Source organism: Agelaius phoeniceus, chromosome 22 (assembly GCF_051311805.1).
Source record: "Agelaius phoeniceus isolate bAgePho1 chromosome 22, bAgePho1.hap1, whole genome shotgun sequence".
Classification (NCBI taxonomy): Eukaryota; Metazoa; Chordata; class Aves; order Passeriformes; family Icteridae; genus Agelaius; species Agelaius phoeniceus.
This window is the reverse complement of record NC_135286.1, coordinates 6,745,400-6,761,635: the sequence shown is the minus strand read 5'-3', so window position 1 is coordinate 6,761,635 and position 16,236 is coordinate 6,745,400.

The following is a 16,236-nucleotide window of genomic DNA, read 5'->3' as shown; positions in this document are numbered from 1 at the left end:
TATAGATATAGATATAGATATAGATATAGATATAGAATCTGTGTCACTAACCCCTGAAGGAAGAAAAAGTAATAATGTAACAAAAGTAACCAAAAGTAACCAAAAGTAACAAAAAAGGTAACAAATATCTCTTTGTGCTGCCGAGGAACGCCTGGACCTGAGGACAAACTGCCCCAGAGTTACGGATCAGCTCCAGTGAAAGCTGTGAGGAAAGGGCTCTTCCCCAGCCTCAGGAACAACAAGAGCTCCTCCAGCTCAGGAATAAAATCCCCTTGCCCTGTCCTGCCTGCTGGAAAAATTGCTGCATGCAGCACCAGATCTCCATGGAATTCCAGGAGAAGGGAATGACAGAGGATGGAGTGACAGACCTTGCCTGAGTTACATCATCTCCATCTGCAGAAATTCAAATAAAACATTTTATCTAGTTTCCCTTCCAGGAATACAGAACCAAACAAACTCAAAGAAATAACCCCCCCCCCCCAAAACCCAACAAACCCAACCAAAAACCAGGAGAGAGGAGCCCAAGGCCCAGGGCAGCCCTGAGCCTGCAGCAGCTCAGTCTGCACACCCAGCTGCCTGCTCCCCTCCCGGCCCTGCTGTGGGTGACAGGGAGAGGGATGGCCCAAGTGACAGATTCCCCTGATGGCACAAGTGACAGATTCCCCTGACGGCACAGGCTCGTGTAATAAAGTGAAGAAAAGAGAAATCTTTCACTCTATCCATTTTTAAAAGTGTTTCCCCTCCCTCTCCATAAACTGTGTGAGACAAATTGAAGCTAAAGCATCTTCTCCCTCCCAGCTCCTGCTGCCATGTCCCCGTCCCTGTCACTGCCACTGTCACTGCAGCCCCATGGGGAGAGGGGTGGATTTGTCACCACTCTGTGCTGGGACCCCTGCACTCCTAGAGCCCCCAGGAGTGCTCAGCTGGTGAAAACCCAGCTCCTCCCTCAGCAGCAGGGCTCCTTCGTGGGGCTGAGCATCTCTGGGGGCAGCCCCAGACACTCCAGACACTCCTTGATGGATTCCCAACTCTGGCAGCAGAGATTTTCCACTTTGGACCCTCCAAAGATGCAGCAGCCCCAAAGCTGGGCCTGGAATGTACAACTCCCATGCAAAAAGAGGTGAACTGAGTGATCAGAGAGAACCTGCTGCTCTGTGCCACTGCTGCAGGTGGCCCTGGCTGTTCTGGGGGCACCAAAGGAAAATGGTCATCCCTGTGGCCCAGGGGCTGTGCAGGGATGGGGCACAGAGGGACTCTGCAGGGACTCACAGAATTTCCAGAATTCCCAGAATCACTGGGTTGGAAGAGACCTTCAAGACCATCCCAGCCCCAACCCCTCAACTCAACCCTGGCACCCAGTGCCACATCCAGGCTTTGTTAAACACCCCCAGGGATGGGGACTCCACCACCTCCCTGGGCAGAACATTCCAGAACTTTATCACCTTTCTGTAAAATCCTTTTCCTGATATCCAGCCTGTATTTCCCTTGGGGCAGCTCGAGGCTGTGTGCTCTGGCTCTGTCAGTTCCTGGAGACAGAGCCCAGCCCCAGCTGAGCACAGGCACCTTTCAGGAGCTGCAGAGAGCGATGGGGGCACCCCTGAGTCTCCTTTTCTCCAGGCTGAGCACCCCCAGCTCCCTCAGGGGTTCCTCACTCACAGGGTTTGTGTTCCCAGCCCCAAGCCCAGGGATGGGGCACGGGGGGATTTGCAGGGATGGGGCACAGAGGCTGTGCAGGGAATGTCTCCCCTGCCCAGCTGCACTTCATTGAGATAGGAGCTGTTTTTCTTCCTTTTCCTTCACTGCTCCCTTTCAGGAGCTGCCAATAAAAACTGAATGTGGTTTATGGCACAAATCACCTGTTGTGGAATAAATCAAATGGTGACTGCTTTCAGTCCTCTCATCAGAGAAATAAAACCTCCAGGTGCAGCCTGAGTGTCAGAAGCTGTGTCCCAGTGACCAGTACCACAAACATCCAACCCTGCCCATTTTCCTCGAAAGCCACTGCTAATGGTGCCTTGGGAAGGCAATCCCAGCCCTGGATTTCTTTGTTCCTGGGGAGGGAGAGCAGCACACACAGGGTTCTGTCACTGAGGAGGAGAGGGGAGCTGCAGGGCTGAGCACACCCAGCCCCAGATGAGATCCAGGCAGCTGCTCCCTTCCAGCTGTCACCCGGCCAAGCCAATTGCCTCTGGAGGAGCTGGGACTGCACACGGTGTAATTGAAGGAAAATAACACCATGACCTGCTCCAGACAGCAAAGCTGAAGGGCTCCGAGGCCACCAGATAAATGTGAGGCAGAGCTATGGATATAATCATTTAAGACCCGAAAGCGAGAGTAATGAATGAACACTGGATTTCAATTATCCTGAGATAATTCAAATTACTTTAAATAGATAGCTGACCTACTAAAAACTGCCTGGGCTCTCATCCTGCATTTGCTGCCCAATTCAGCTAATGACAGTTTGATCCCATTCCTCCCCTTCCAAGGAGCAGCAGGGTTGTTAATGGCAGTGCTGGGTTCCTGTGGAGCTGAGCCTGCAGGCACTGCTGCTCCCTGTCAGAACCCAGCACATTCCTCTGGCTGCCCTGGGTGATGAGAGACCCTGACAGGGGGCTCAGAGACCTTGGCACAGAGTCAAAAACACCTGTGCCTTTGATTTTAGCCCATGGAAACAATTACCAACTTTGTGTGAAGAGTTACAAGCCACAAGAGTTTGAACAGAATGATAGTGAATTTATCATAGGGTGAAAAAGTGGAACTTTGGGGATTTAGAATGGGGTTCAGGAGGCAAGATGGAGGAATCTGGGCATGTCCTGTCCTTCTTCTTCTTCTTCTTGTCCTCCATCTTCTGCTGTGATGGTGGTACTGTTTGATTGGTTTAGAGTAGAGACAGACTGTCTAACATAAGTGATAGGTATTGGAAAATTATTGTAAATAATGTACACATAGTTTTTAGTATAAAAAGATAACACCACCCCAAGGGCAGGGACTGTGCCACAAACCAGCCTGCTGGACAGACCTCAGCAGGTCAGAGAAAGAATGGAACAGATAAGAGAAAATAAACAACCTTGAAAAGCAGAACCAAGGAATCTTGACTTCTTCTTTGGTGGTGGGGCTGGGAAAAAAGAGACTTTCTAATACCTCGGGAGCCATTTCAACCACAGAAACCCGAGAGCTCCCCAGCTCCCTGTGCTCAGCCCCGACCTCTCAGCTCTGGCATTTCCAGCTGGGAAGTTCAGGCTGGGCTGGTGGCTTTCCTGAGCATGAGCAGGTCATTTGTGCAGGATTTGCTGCTTCAGGACAGCTGGGACACCCCTTTGCCATCACGGTGCTGGTGATGAACCCTTCCCCAGCCACTGCCAAATCCCAAATTAGAACCTGTGGGCTCCTCCCCAGCCTGGCCTCAGTTCTCAGGGCAGTTTAATGATTTAATTCTCAGGAGGGCTCTCCAGCTGTCACATCAGGGCTGTTCGGGTGGCCACGAAATCAATGACCCAAACATCCTGAGATCCTCCCCACACCACCAAACCTGGCATTCCTCCTGCCTGGGGGGTTCTTAAGTTCCTGCTTTTCCCTGGATGTTGCCAAGGGGCTCAGACACTGAGTTCTGAACATGAAACTGCCCAACCACTGAGGACAAACCTCTTTTGGGGGTGTCACCATAGGGATCCCCCTGTTTCAGCATCATCCTTGTGCTCCAGGGAGAGTTATTGGTGCTGGAACCTGCACTTGGGAAGGTTCCAGCTGCTTTCCATGCATTTCCTGGGTGCATGGGGAGCCACAGCTGGGCTGGAGCTGCAGCATCACCATGGGGACATTCTAGGACAAGGAGATGTGTGAGAAATGATCCTCACTTTCAAAAATGTAAAAGGTTTATTAAAACCTTATCAAAAATACAACAGCAGACTGAATAGAGAAAACATCACAGCACCAGGAGCAGAGGATGTTCCCACCATGTGCTCACCCACACCATGGAGGTTTCACCTTTTAACCCTTTGCCCCCCAGAGTTCTGTCCATGGACTCCTCCTTCCCTGCCCAGGGTGGAGATCCCTGCCTGACACCTGGAGTGGGGGCAGCTGTTGCCATGGTAACGAGTGACCCTCCCAAATGTCCCAAACCCAGGGCACCCCTGAGAACAGCACAGGGGGGTAAAACACAACTATAAATCTATAAAACTGCTCCTGACAGAGATCCAGGAAATTTGCCTTTAATTGTGAGAGTCAGCCATGGCATTGCTCATCTGTCACAGCTGGGATGCACCTGGTGATGACTCCTCCAGCTGCTGCTCTGCTAATTGTCCCAACAATCTGCTCCAGATGAGGGGTTCCAGCAGTTCAAGGAGCCACAGGAGGTGTGTGGAGACAGGATGGGCCTTTGCTGAATTTATTTATCACTACTAATTACGGGACAAATGACGGGGAAAGGTGCTCAATATTCACCTTCACTTGTGAGCCCCTGAAGGTGCAGGGTTCACTGGCAGAGGGAGAGTGAGGTGGGGAGAGATGGAGAGCAGGTCTCAGGGAACACGGAGGCTGGAATGCTGTTCCAGCCTGTTGTCGCTGCTGGAAGGGTGGCACTAAAGCTCACAGCCAGCCAGAGCTGGGCCTGGACCAAATCTACAGAATGGGCATAGAAAAGGCTTCCCAGAGGGAAATAAATTCCTTTATAAACACCCTATACCTCCCAAATCTTGCTGCTTATGTTAAGATGCAGATGAACAGAGAGCATTGCTGCAGGTTCCAGTGCCTGCATGGCCACTGAGGGATGGGCTCTACCACCAGAGACAGCTCCACCCTGGGCTCTGCTCCAGCCCCAACCCTGCTTAGGGAGATTTCCCACATTTTCAGGCCTCACATGGAGCTGCTGGGTGTGGAACTGTGCTCTGCCTGTGCCACACAGCCCACACCATGCCTGAGCTGGGTTTCATCCAGCCCAGCCTGACAAGGTTCACTGGAGCCACAGACCAGACTTGAGTTATTGTGTCAAATAAACCAGCACAGGAGGGGAACCTCGCCCAGGAAATCCCATCCAAACAAACATTGCAGCAGATCTTCCTTGAATTACAGCAAAGGTGTGAAGGTTTCTGCCCTTCAGGGTTATTGCTGGAACAAAACTCAGCACTGCCATTCTCAATAAAACAAGGACAGCTCTTCCATAGTGTCCTGGTTTGGACAGACAGGTGCCTCCTGAGGAGGGCAGGAGCCTCCCCTGAAATGGAGAAAATCAACCCCCCCTCTGAATTGCAATAAATTTTAAATTAAGGGGCTCTCAGGCAAAAAATATGGGGGCAGGAAATAACAGTTCTTTAATAGGGAAGAAAATAATAAAAAAAACCCAACAACAATGCAGTGAACTAAAGCAACAGTGCCAGAGTCAGAACCCAGCCTGACACCCTGTGGGTCAGGCTGCTGGCAGCAGAACCATTGGAATTGTGGCTCAGCCCTCCTGCAGTGCCAGGGCTGGTTCTGCTGGAGCAGGGATCCTGGAGAAAGGTGCAGTCTCTGCCTCTGCAGATCCAGGGCAAGAGGCAGCTGCTGTTCCTCTGGGCAATGCAGTGCAGAAGCCGTGCTGGTGTTCCAGAATCTCCAGATTCTATCCGGGTAGGAATGCTTGGCTCCTCCCTCTGGGCTCCCATCTGCCAATGGGATGCTGTAGTTCTTATCAGCCATGCAGGGACATTCCAGAGCTGTTAGCAGCAGGTGTCCCCTCCCGAGGGAGGAGTGGGTGTGGAAGAGATAAGGGAAACTGCCCATGAACAGGAGACAGCTGCCATGCAGATGGTGAATAGATACAGTAGGATACATCTTTGCCTTGCAATCGGGACACATGGATACACATGAGGGGGGGAGCCATCGTACCACATTTCTCCAGAAATCAATTGAATAACTGAATGCTGTCAAACCCATTTTTGCAGCACAGCAGGTCTGAGTGGGGCCTTTCTGGCAGGGCTTGGTTTCACCCTGGCCACTGAAGGTGCCCATGGCCCCTGCAGAACAGATCCTGGGCTCAACCCCCCCATCAGCACCAGATCCAAAGCACAAACCCAGTTTGACATTGAAAGCCTTAATTAACTAGCCCTAATTGCACTGCAAATTGCTCTAAAATTGCATGTAATCATTTAAAACCCAAACCAGCAGTGCTGCTCTGGGTATGGAAGCATCTGGTGCCCCTTGGAAGAAGATGAATGGCACTGTTTGCTCCTGATCATCTCTGGGTAAGCAGAGGGGCCTGCCAGGCTCCTCCTGGTTCATATTAATGGGGTGTTAATTGACTAAGAAAAAGTGGAATGAAACTAGTCCAAGAGAAAATGATTCTTGATGCCTCCACTGGGGTACTTTCAGCTTGGCCTCATCCATTGAGTTACACAGGATTTTATTTAGCAGCCCACCCCAGGAACCATTAAACCAGGGGCTCCTCCTGAACCCAGCTGAAACCATTCCTGCTTTTGCCCCGGGCTCTGCAGCGTCCCTCCTGCCACATTCCAGGGCATTCATGGAAATTTTCTTTCCCTTCCGTGCCTGAGAAGCCGTGATGCCGAATGATTTTTGCTGTTTTCCTGTCTATATTCTCTGTATTCTTTACACATGTTTGTAGCTCTGTGGCTATTGCTGTATCCATGGCTCTTTTCCCAGTACTTTTCCCTAGGCAGAAACACATCCCAAGGGCCCTGTCCTGCCTTGGTTCTTTAGAGCCAAGGCCGCAAACCAGCACTTCAAGATGCATTTTCATAAACAAAGTTTAGTTTCTGTCTGAGGAGGGAGGATTTAGAAGGGGTGAAATTACCTCACCTCCTATGTCTCCAACTGGTGATTTTTGTCAATTATGCAAATTTGTTAAACTTATAAAACTGTGCTCACCCTGTTGGGGTGGGCATTTTGTGGACATTTTCCATGTCTGCCCCTGGAGGCCTCCAATAAAGAGCAGCCTTTGTATTACCTCCTACAGCAATATTACCTGGTGTCATGGTTTGACACTGGCACAATGCCAGTGCCCCCATGAGGATGCCCTCTCCCTGGTTTCTGCTGTGAGATGTGACCAGGAATAAGCAAAGCAGGCTCCCACTTAGCAAAGAAAAGAGAACAAAACTTTATTAACTACACTACAACTATATATATAAAATGGAACACACACAGGAAAAAATGAAAACCTTACAAATACATTTCCTCCTCCCCCTAGAAAATTCCCAACACAATACATCTATTCCCCAAATCACCAACTGTTGGTCCCGAACCACCCTTCAGACAATCAATCCTCAGTTCATCAAGAGGAGAGGAGTCCCTCTTGTACCATGGGCTTCCCCTGGAAACACAGCTGAAGCCTCGGGTGTTTCTGTGTCACTCGTGGCACTGCCCGGAGTACATCTGCCATCGTGACCTCTTCCTTTCATGTCCAGTGCTCTCACCACTGAACACGGACCAGAGCTGCTTCTAGGGTTGTCTTTTTAGGGATGCTTTGTCCCGATCCAAAAAAGGCACAGTCTCACCTTTGCCAGCGGCAGCAGCTGGACGGGGGAGAGATCCAAACTCTTTCCTCACCGGAACCCAAGAGAGCCTCCCAGCGTAGAGCCCTGCTTTTAACCCCGTGTTCTCAGAGGCGGATCCATGTCCTAATGGCCAGGTTAGATGCCAATATTAAAATCTGAATATCCATTGGCCCAACCACAGCATCCCAAAAAACACATTTCCTGTCAAACCACCACACCTGGAAAGTGAATTGTTTCATTTCTAGGCTCTTTAGGGCATGAGCAGCACCTCCTGGACCCTCCCTGCATTCCTGCTCCCAGCTGTTCCTGACTCTGTGGCTCAGTGGTTGTGAGAAATCCTGCTCACTTCCAAAAAAATGTAAAAGGTTTATTAAAACCTTATCAAAAATACAAAAGAAGATCGAATAGAGAAAACATTACAGCACCAGGAGCAGAGGATGTTCCCACCATGTGCTCACCCACACCATGGAGGTTTCACCTTTTAACCCTTTGCCCCCCAAAGTTCTGTCCATGGACTCCTCCTTCCCTGCCCAGGGTGGAGATCCCTGCCTGACACCTGGAGTGGGGGCAGCTGTTGCCATGGTTACGAGTGACCCTCCCAAATGTCCCAAACCCAGGGCACCCCTGAGAACAGCACAGGGGGGTAAAACACAACTATAAATCTATAAAACTGCTCCTGACAGAGATCCAGGATATTTGCCTTTAATTGTGAGAGTCAGCCATGGCATTGCTCATCTGTCACAGTGATGGAAAGACGAGGAGCAGCAGAGAAGGGACAGAGCAGAGACTCAAAGAAGATTTTAGCTTTGCTCTTTGGGTTCTCTTTGCTCTCCTGGACCAGGCAGAGCAAAGCTGCAAATTCCTCTCCCCTCAGATCCTCCTTCCCCAGGGCACGACCAGCAGGGGTAAAACCTCTGACAGCTCTGCAGTCATTAAAATCTGATATTTGTGCCCATAAATCAGGCAGGGTGGGCAGCACCAGCAGCACAGAGGCACCGAGGGCTGCTCTGGCAGCAGGGGCATGAGGGGCAGGCACAGCCCAGGGCAGGTGTGTGCCCAGCAGTCCCATTTGTGCCGCTTTTCCTGGCTTTGAGTGACCTTTGGAGAGGGAACTGCTCACTCCGTGTTTCTCTAGAGCAGCTAAATGGGAGCAACCACGAGTCTTTCACAGCTCACTGCCCTCAGAAATGGTCCTGCCGGAGCTGTCAGGAGACACATCCTCCTCCCCGGCCCATTAAAGAGGATATTTAACAGCTTTTCTTATGTCTCAGACGGAGCTGTCTCAGAGCTGCTGGTTTCTTTGTTTCCAGATGCAGCAGTCACTATTCTCCATTAAGTAAATTCACTTTTTGGGGTTTGATTTGGGGTATTTAAGCCCAGGAAGGGCAGTAAACAGCACCGATGCTCTCAGGGATGGAGCATTTATATTCCAGGGGATAAAATAACCTGGAACCCTGTCCTGGACCTCCTCCTGCAGTGTGAGGAGTGAGGTGCCCCCAGTCTCCAGGTGACCACTGACTCCTCCTTGGGATGGACGGGGACATGCTCACCTCCCAGAAGGGTCTGTCAGGCTGTCACTCAGCTCTGCCAGTGCCATCACCTGATAAACCTTCCCTTTGCATCAGGAAAATCTGTGATTTTATCATGAAAAAATCACATCATCTTTGTGTGTTTTTATAGAAGAGATTTTAGGCATACACTGATTTTGCTTTCAGGCCTTTCACAGGGTTTGTTTTTTGGTTTTTAGGGGGTTTTTTTGAGGCCCACAAGCCAGAAGCCAGTTGACTGATCTCACTTTCAGGCCTCAGTTGAACTTGAGATGTAGGAAAAAGTCTCATCATCCCAACAACTCAGAATTGCAAAGTTACTGATCCCCCCTTTCTCCAAAATCTCCCCTGTAGTGGATGAATTCACAGGGATAAAGAACAGCCTTCCCCTGCAGCCAGAAAATCACTGCTCTCTTCCAAGCTGGCAAAAGGCAAAGTAAAGACAAATCACTGCTCATTTAACCCTCATATCCATAAAAAGTGGTGAAGGGAGAAGAGGCTTTCAACCTTAAAAATGAGATTTAAGAGGTGAGTTTTACCCTCTCGCAGCTCTGTGAAATATTCCCAGCAGAATCAGCAAACCTTGCAAAAGCAGCTTTTGCATCTCTCATTGGATTTTGTGCTAAAAGCACCGAGAGGTTCCCCAAATTTCCTTCACTGCAGGAGGACCCTTCCCAAGCCAGCTCCTCCAGCCCTGCTGGAATTCCCTCCTGATCCCAGTGCCCTGAGCAGAACCCTTGATCTCCCCTGGGCCTGCTGCTCTGGGCTGGAACTGAGCACAGAACCATGGAGTGGGCTGGGTTGGGAGGGACCTTAAATCCCATCCCATCCCATCCCATCCCATCCCATCCCATCCCATCCCATCCCATCCCATCCCACCCCACCCCACCCCTGCCATGGCAGGGCCACCTTTCATTGTCCCAGGTTGCTCCAAGCCCTGCCCAGCCTGGCCTTGGGCACTGCCAGGGCTCCAGGGGCAGCCACAGCTGCTCTGGGCACCCTGGCAGAGCCCAAACCTCTCCAACCAGGCCTTGCCAGGCTACAAACCCCTGTGGCAAATGGCACTGGGGGCACCTGGAACCATGCAGGAAATCATTCTTTCCTTGCCTTTCTCCATTTGCTGCAATGGTTTTTGGTGCTGGTTTCCATCCTGGATTGAGGAATGGGAATGCCAGAGTGGTTTGGGAAGGGATCTTCAATGCCAGCTCATTGCAGCCCAGGGCCACCTCCCACTGTGCCAGGTGCTGCCAGCCCCAATGTCCAGCCTGGCCTTGGGCACTGCCAGGGCTCCAGGGGCAGCCCCAGCTGCTCTGGCAATTCCAGCCCAGCCCCTGCCCACCCTGCCAGGGAACAATTCCCAATTCCCAAGATCCCATCCAGCCCTGCCCGCTGCCACTGGCAGCCATTCCCTGGCTCCTGTCCCTTTGTGCTCTGTCACTCCAGCCCCTCTCCAGCACACAGCCAATGCTCCATGGCACAGAACTTCAGCTCCTTCCAGGACCTGGATTTGAAACTCCTGCAGGATCCAAGGGCTCTGCAGGGAGCCCCAGCTTTTCCTGAAGTCCTGCTCCTGCCCCTCAAACCTCCCCTGAGCTGGATGGACTCCCCTCTGCCCAGGGGAAAGCAGGAGAACATCCCTGCCCTGGCAGCAGCTCCACCTGAGGCACGCCGAGCTCTCCAGGCACAGCTGCTCCTCTCTTGACTCTTTCTTGGTTGTCTTGGCTTTCCCTGTGATCAGCAGAATGTGTCGAGTCCTCTGACAAGATCTAATCTCCCTGCTGGCTGCCCTAACTCAAGCACTCCTTTGCAGAACAATGTTTCTTCCCAGAAAAATGTAATTTTATTCCGGCTGCCGTATCAGGCCTCTGATATTAGTGCTGAGCTTCTCAGGAACCTCCTCAGCCAGAACATTCCTGTGCTGGCAGATCCTATCAGGGAAGAGGGAGAATATGATGTCTCTGTGGTGTGGCTGTTGTGAATAAAGAGAGATATGGAGAGAAAACACAAGATAGAGGCACAAACAAACAAACCTTGGAGCAATATCTTACAGGTTTTGTGGAGGAGCCTCCTGACTCCAGGGGGAACAGTCTCATGGCCCAGCCTTCCGCTCTTTTCTCCTTTTTTCCCTGAGCCAGGGATGTATTTTCCAGTCAGGCAGTGCTGCCTCTGCTCTGTAGAACGGGATCTGATGGGCAGAGTGACCGTGGCACTAATGGGAAGGAGACAGGACAGAGCCTGAGCCAAATGCAGGAATGGCTTGGGAAGCTGAGGGGAGGCAGAGCAGGACAGGAATTCCTGCCTGTTACACACCACCAGCAGGCTCTGGTATCAATCACTGCCCTGCTCCATGTGCTGACTGATGATCCTGCCCTGTCTGCAGCCAGAATTAATGGGAATGAGCAGGAAAGGCTTGGCCAGGGCACGGCAGCCACAGGAAGGCTGTGAGGAGCCCCAGCAGCGCTGCTCCGGGGGCTCGGGGGACTCAGACATCATTTATTAGCTGCTTTCCTAATTAATTCTTCTAAAATAACACAGCTGACTGCTGGAAAGAGCAGATTTGTCACAACGGGGCCCTTTTGCGGGAACAGCCTCGTTTGAAAGCGCCAAGGATTTCCTGAGGGCTGGGAAGGGCTCGGGCTGCCCAGCAGCACATCCAGGCTCCCTCTAGCCCTGTCCTGGCTCCTGCCCCAGGAACAGGCGTGATCCAGGCTGAAGAGCTCTGATGTGCATGGGAAAGAGCAAAGGACACCTCCCAGGAGCAGATCCCCCACCTGCCTTATCAGCCCTGGCTGTTTCCTCAGCACATGTCTGAACCTGGAGCTGCAGGGCTGTGAGAGAGCACATCCACTTGTTTACCCAAAAAAACCCAGCCCAAGGACTGATCTCCAATTCACAAACATTAGAGAAAGCTCCAGAGGTCTTTGTTTGCCTAACAGAGCAAAACAAGGAAAAAAAATTCCTTCCCTCCGTGCTCTATCTGCACTCTGATTGATCAGAGCTCACGGTGACAGGAGGAGTTCCCCCAGAGGTACCCACACCTCAAACGGATCAGAGCCTCAAGTTAGAGACACTTTTCTGGCTTTAAGTCCATTGTGGGAACCTGGTTAAAACCCTTTTTTCCAGGCTAAATAAATAAATAAACTTCCATTCCCAGTGCTGGAGCCCCAGAGACACAAATACCTCCCCTTCCCCACATTCCCCAATCCACCAGCCTGGATCTCAGGATCAGCCACAGCCTGGCCTGCCTGAGGCTCTGGGCTCACAGGATTTAGGGTCCAGAGATCCCCAGGATTTAGGGCCTTGCTTAGTGCAGGCAGAGCTCATTTCTCTGCCTCAGATTTAAAGCCTTCAGTGATTTCTTGAAGGTGAATTTCTCACCTTCCCTGTCTAAGGGAAAATACTCCTGGAGACAAATGGCTGGGATGAGGTGGAGGAACTTCTTTAAAATCAGACTTTGTCCCTTTATCAGTGCAAAATCTCTGTGTGGCTCTCACTCGGTCACTTGAGGCCGTAATTCTGCCCCAGGGCTGCCATCTCTGAAAAGCATCAGGGATAAATATCCACTAACAGGCCAGGAGGATGGCTGGGGAGGGCTCTCCATGGGAACCAGGAGCCTGGATGGGAATTCAGATTCCACCACCAGGTCATGTCTGCAGTTCAGGTCAGTGGAAAGGACAGAGAAACACTGAGGGTGACAGTGCCAAACCAAACCAAGGGACGGCGATCTGCCTGATCACTCTGGAGCCAGCACTGGGCCCTGATTGCAAGGGCAGCTCCCAGAAACAAATTAACTGGATGCTCTGTCTTCCTGGAGAGGGATGGATGATGGATGGATGGATGGATGGATGATGGATGGATGGATGGATGGATGGATGGATGGATGATGGATGGGGGATGGATGGATGGATGGATGGATGGAAGGATTGGATGGTGGATGGATGGATGGATGGATGGATGGATGGATGGATGGATGGATGGATGATGGATGGGGGATGGATGGATGGATGGATGGATGATGGATGGATGGATGGATGGATGGATGGATGGATGGATGGATGGATGGATGATGGATGGATGATGGATGGATGGATGGGGGATGGATGGATGGATGGATGGATGGATGGATGGATGGATGATGGATGGATGGATGGATGGATGGATGGATGGATGGATGGATGATGGATGGATGGATGATGGATGGATGGATGGATGGATGGATGGATGGATGGATGGATGGATGATGGATGGATGGATGAATGATGGATGGATGATGGATGGATGGATGGGGGATGGATGGATGGATGGATGGATGGATGGATGATGGATTGGATGGATGGATGGATGGATGGATGGATGGATGGATGGATGGATGGATGGATGAATGATGGATGGATGATGGATGGATGGATGGGGGATGGATGATGGATGGATGGATGGATGGGATGGATGGATGGGGGATGGATGGATGGATGGATGATGGATTGGATGGTGGATGGATGAATGATGGATGGATGATGGATGGATGAATGGATGGATGGATGGGGGATGGATGGATGGATTGGATGATAGATGGATGGGGGATGGATGGATGGAGGGAAGGGAGAAGGGACACACCATCTCACAGCTGCCTTTGGAAAGGGATCCACCCTGTGCTAAATAAAATGTGCCTCACCCCAATGCAGAGTTAGAGAAGAATAAACACAGTCTCTAGAGGGAAATATCCAGCTGGGTCAGATTCCCAAGGAATTCCATGGCCCCAGCTTGGCTTCATCCTGCTGAGGGAACACCCCCATCCCATGCACACAGTGAGCAAAAATCCCTTGGAATTTCTCCCTGTCCCACCCCTCCAGCTGCCACCAGCTGTCCCTGGGGTCACACTGCTCTGAGAATTCAGTCCTCAAGTGCAGCCCCTGATCCTGCCAGAGCCCATCCCAGCCCTCCCACACCCCCCAAGCATGGCTGGCAGAGCGATTTCCCCTCCCAGGAGAATTTCCTGCTCCTCCCAGGACGAAGCAGCGATTTCTGCGAGGCTGAGGCCGCACAGTTCAGCTGCTCCCATCCCAAGCGAGGACAGAACTGTTTGCTCTGTGCTGGAGAAGCAGAGCGTGGCAGGAGAGGCTCTGATCACACAATGCCCCTTTCCTGCAGAGGTTAGGTTTGGTTTTAATCAGTGTTTGCCCTCTTTTCTCTCTTGTTTCAGTCTGAGTTGCTCAAGGTAAAAGCTGAAGTCAATTTGCTGCCTGTGCAGAGCTCCCAGTGTTGGAGCTGCACCCCAGGGAAGGTCCTGGCAGGGGAGGAACGAGGTGGCAAAGAGATCACCAGCACCAGCCCCTCAAAGTGGGCCAGAGACCACACAGAGAGTTGGGCTCATCTTGGGGAGGAAGGCCCAGGGCCAGCTCAGCACAAAGGTCTGGGGGCATTCAGACAAAATCTGGGACTGCACCAAAGCTCTTCCCTGAGAAATGGGAAACTGGGGAGCTGGGGCAGGGGCTCTCCCAGCACACACTGACCCAGGGCTGCTGCAAACCACAGGAGTGCCTGCAGCCTGGCAATCTGGTCATTTAAAATATCTCACCCCGGGCGAGTTTCCTTTTCCACTCTCCCAGCACATCCCGGTTTTATTTTCAGGGAGCTGGGAGCCAGCAGACACCAGAGCAGCAAAGTCAGAGGAATGGAGCCAGGCTTGCCCCGTGATGAATTTGGCCTCGAACACGGATCAGGTGCTCCAGCAGAGCACCGAGGGGTTGGGAGGAGGTGGAGGAAGAAGCTCCTCAGCTGAATTCCCAGTTTCCAGCTCTATCCACAGTCTGCCCAGCTTTTCCCTTCTTTGCAAATCCCGCACAGCTCCTGCCCCAGCAGCCAGCCCGGCTGCCCACGGCTCGGGATGTCCCTGCTGCCAGCCCCAGAGCTCGGAGCAGGGCTGGAAGAGCTGCTGATCCCGGGACTGGGGCTTGAGAGATGCTGCAGTGCCATCTTCAGACGGGAGGGCAGCACCCGCGGCAGGACGGGAGGGGAAAGGAAACCGACCCCAAAGCGCCCCCAGACCCAGAGACCTGGCAAACATTCCCGGCTGGAGTGGCTGGAGCTGCGCAGCCGAGCCCAGGGATACAGCACAGATCCATCCCCACAGGGCCTGGGAAGGGCTGGGATCCATCCCCTGGGATCCATCCCCTTGGAATCCATCCCCTGGGATCCACCTCCCCTGGAATCCACCCCCTGGGATCCATCCCCTGGGATTCATCCCCTGGGATCCACCTCCCCTGGGATCCATCCCCTGGGATTCATCCCCTGGGATCCACCTCCCCTGGGATCCATCCCCTGGGATCCACCTCCCCTGGAATCCACCCCCTGGGATCCATCCCCTGGAATCCACCCCCTGGGATCCATCCCCTGGGATCCATCCCCTGGGATTTGGTATCCATCCCTGTGATCCATCCCCTGGAATCCACCCCCTGGAATCCATACCCTGGAATCCATCCCCTGGGATCCATCACCTGGGATCCACCCCTGGGATCCATCCCCCTGGGATCTATTTACTGGGATCCATCCTACTGGGAGCACTGGGATCCCATTTAATTCCATGCCACATTAACAACAGGCAGCTCTGTGGGCAAACAGGGCCTGCAGCTGGGACCGGTGCCCAGACAGCTTCGGACATGGTCCCTCTGAAAATCAGCCCCCTTAAGAAAGCTTTTTTCCAGCAGCACTGCTTATTTGGGCCAATTTTTAGCAATTTTAGTCATTTTGGCCTCCTCCACACGTCACTACTGCTGTGAGTGTCCCTGGAGCCCAGGGAACAGCAGCAAAGCTTTAGAGGAGAAAAAGCAAATGTTCCTTGGGATTTCAATGGGATGAAATCACTGCATGGCCTTTTTACAGTGGCCTGGGGGGACAGAACAGCTTCAAACTGCCAGAGAGCAGCGTTGGATGGGACATTGCAGAGAAATCCTTCCCTGGGAGGGAGGAGGTGCCCAGAGCAGCTGTGGCTGCCCCTTGGTCCCTGGCAGTGCCCAAGGCCAGGCTGAACATTGAGGCTTGGAGCACCTGGGACAGTGGGAGGGGGTGAAATCAAACCATTCTCTGATGCTAAAATTCATCCCATCCCCAAGCCTCCTCTCCCTCATGGCCCTGAAGCAAACTCAGCTCTGGAGAAGGAAGATTTGGTGAGCTGGGAAGGATTCCTGCACTAGAGATGAAAACAGAGC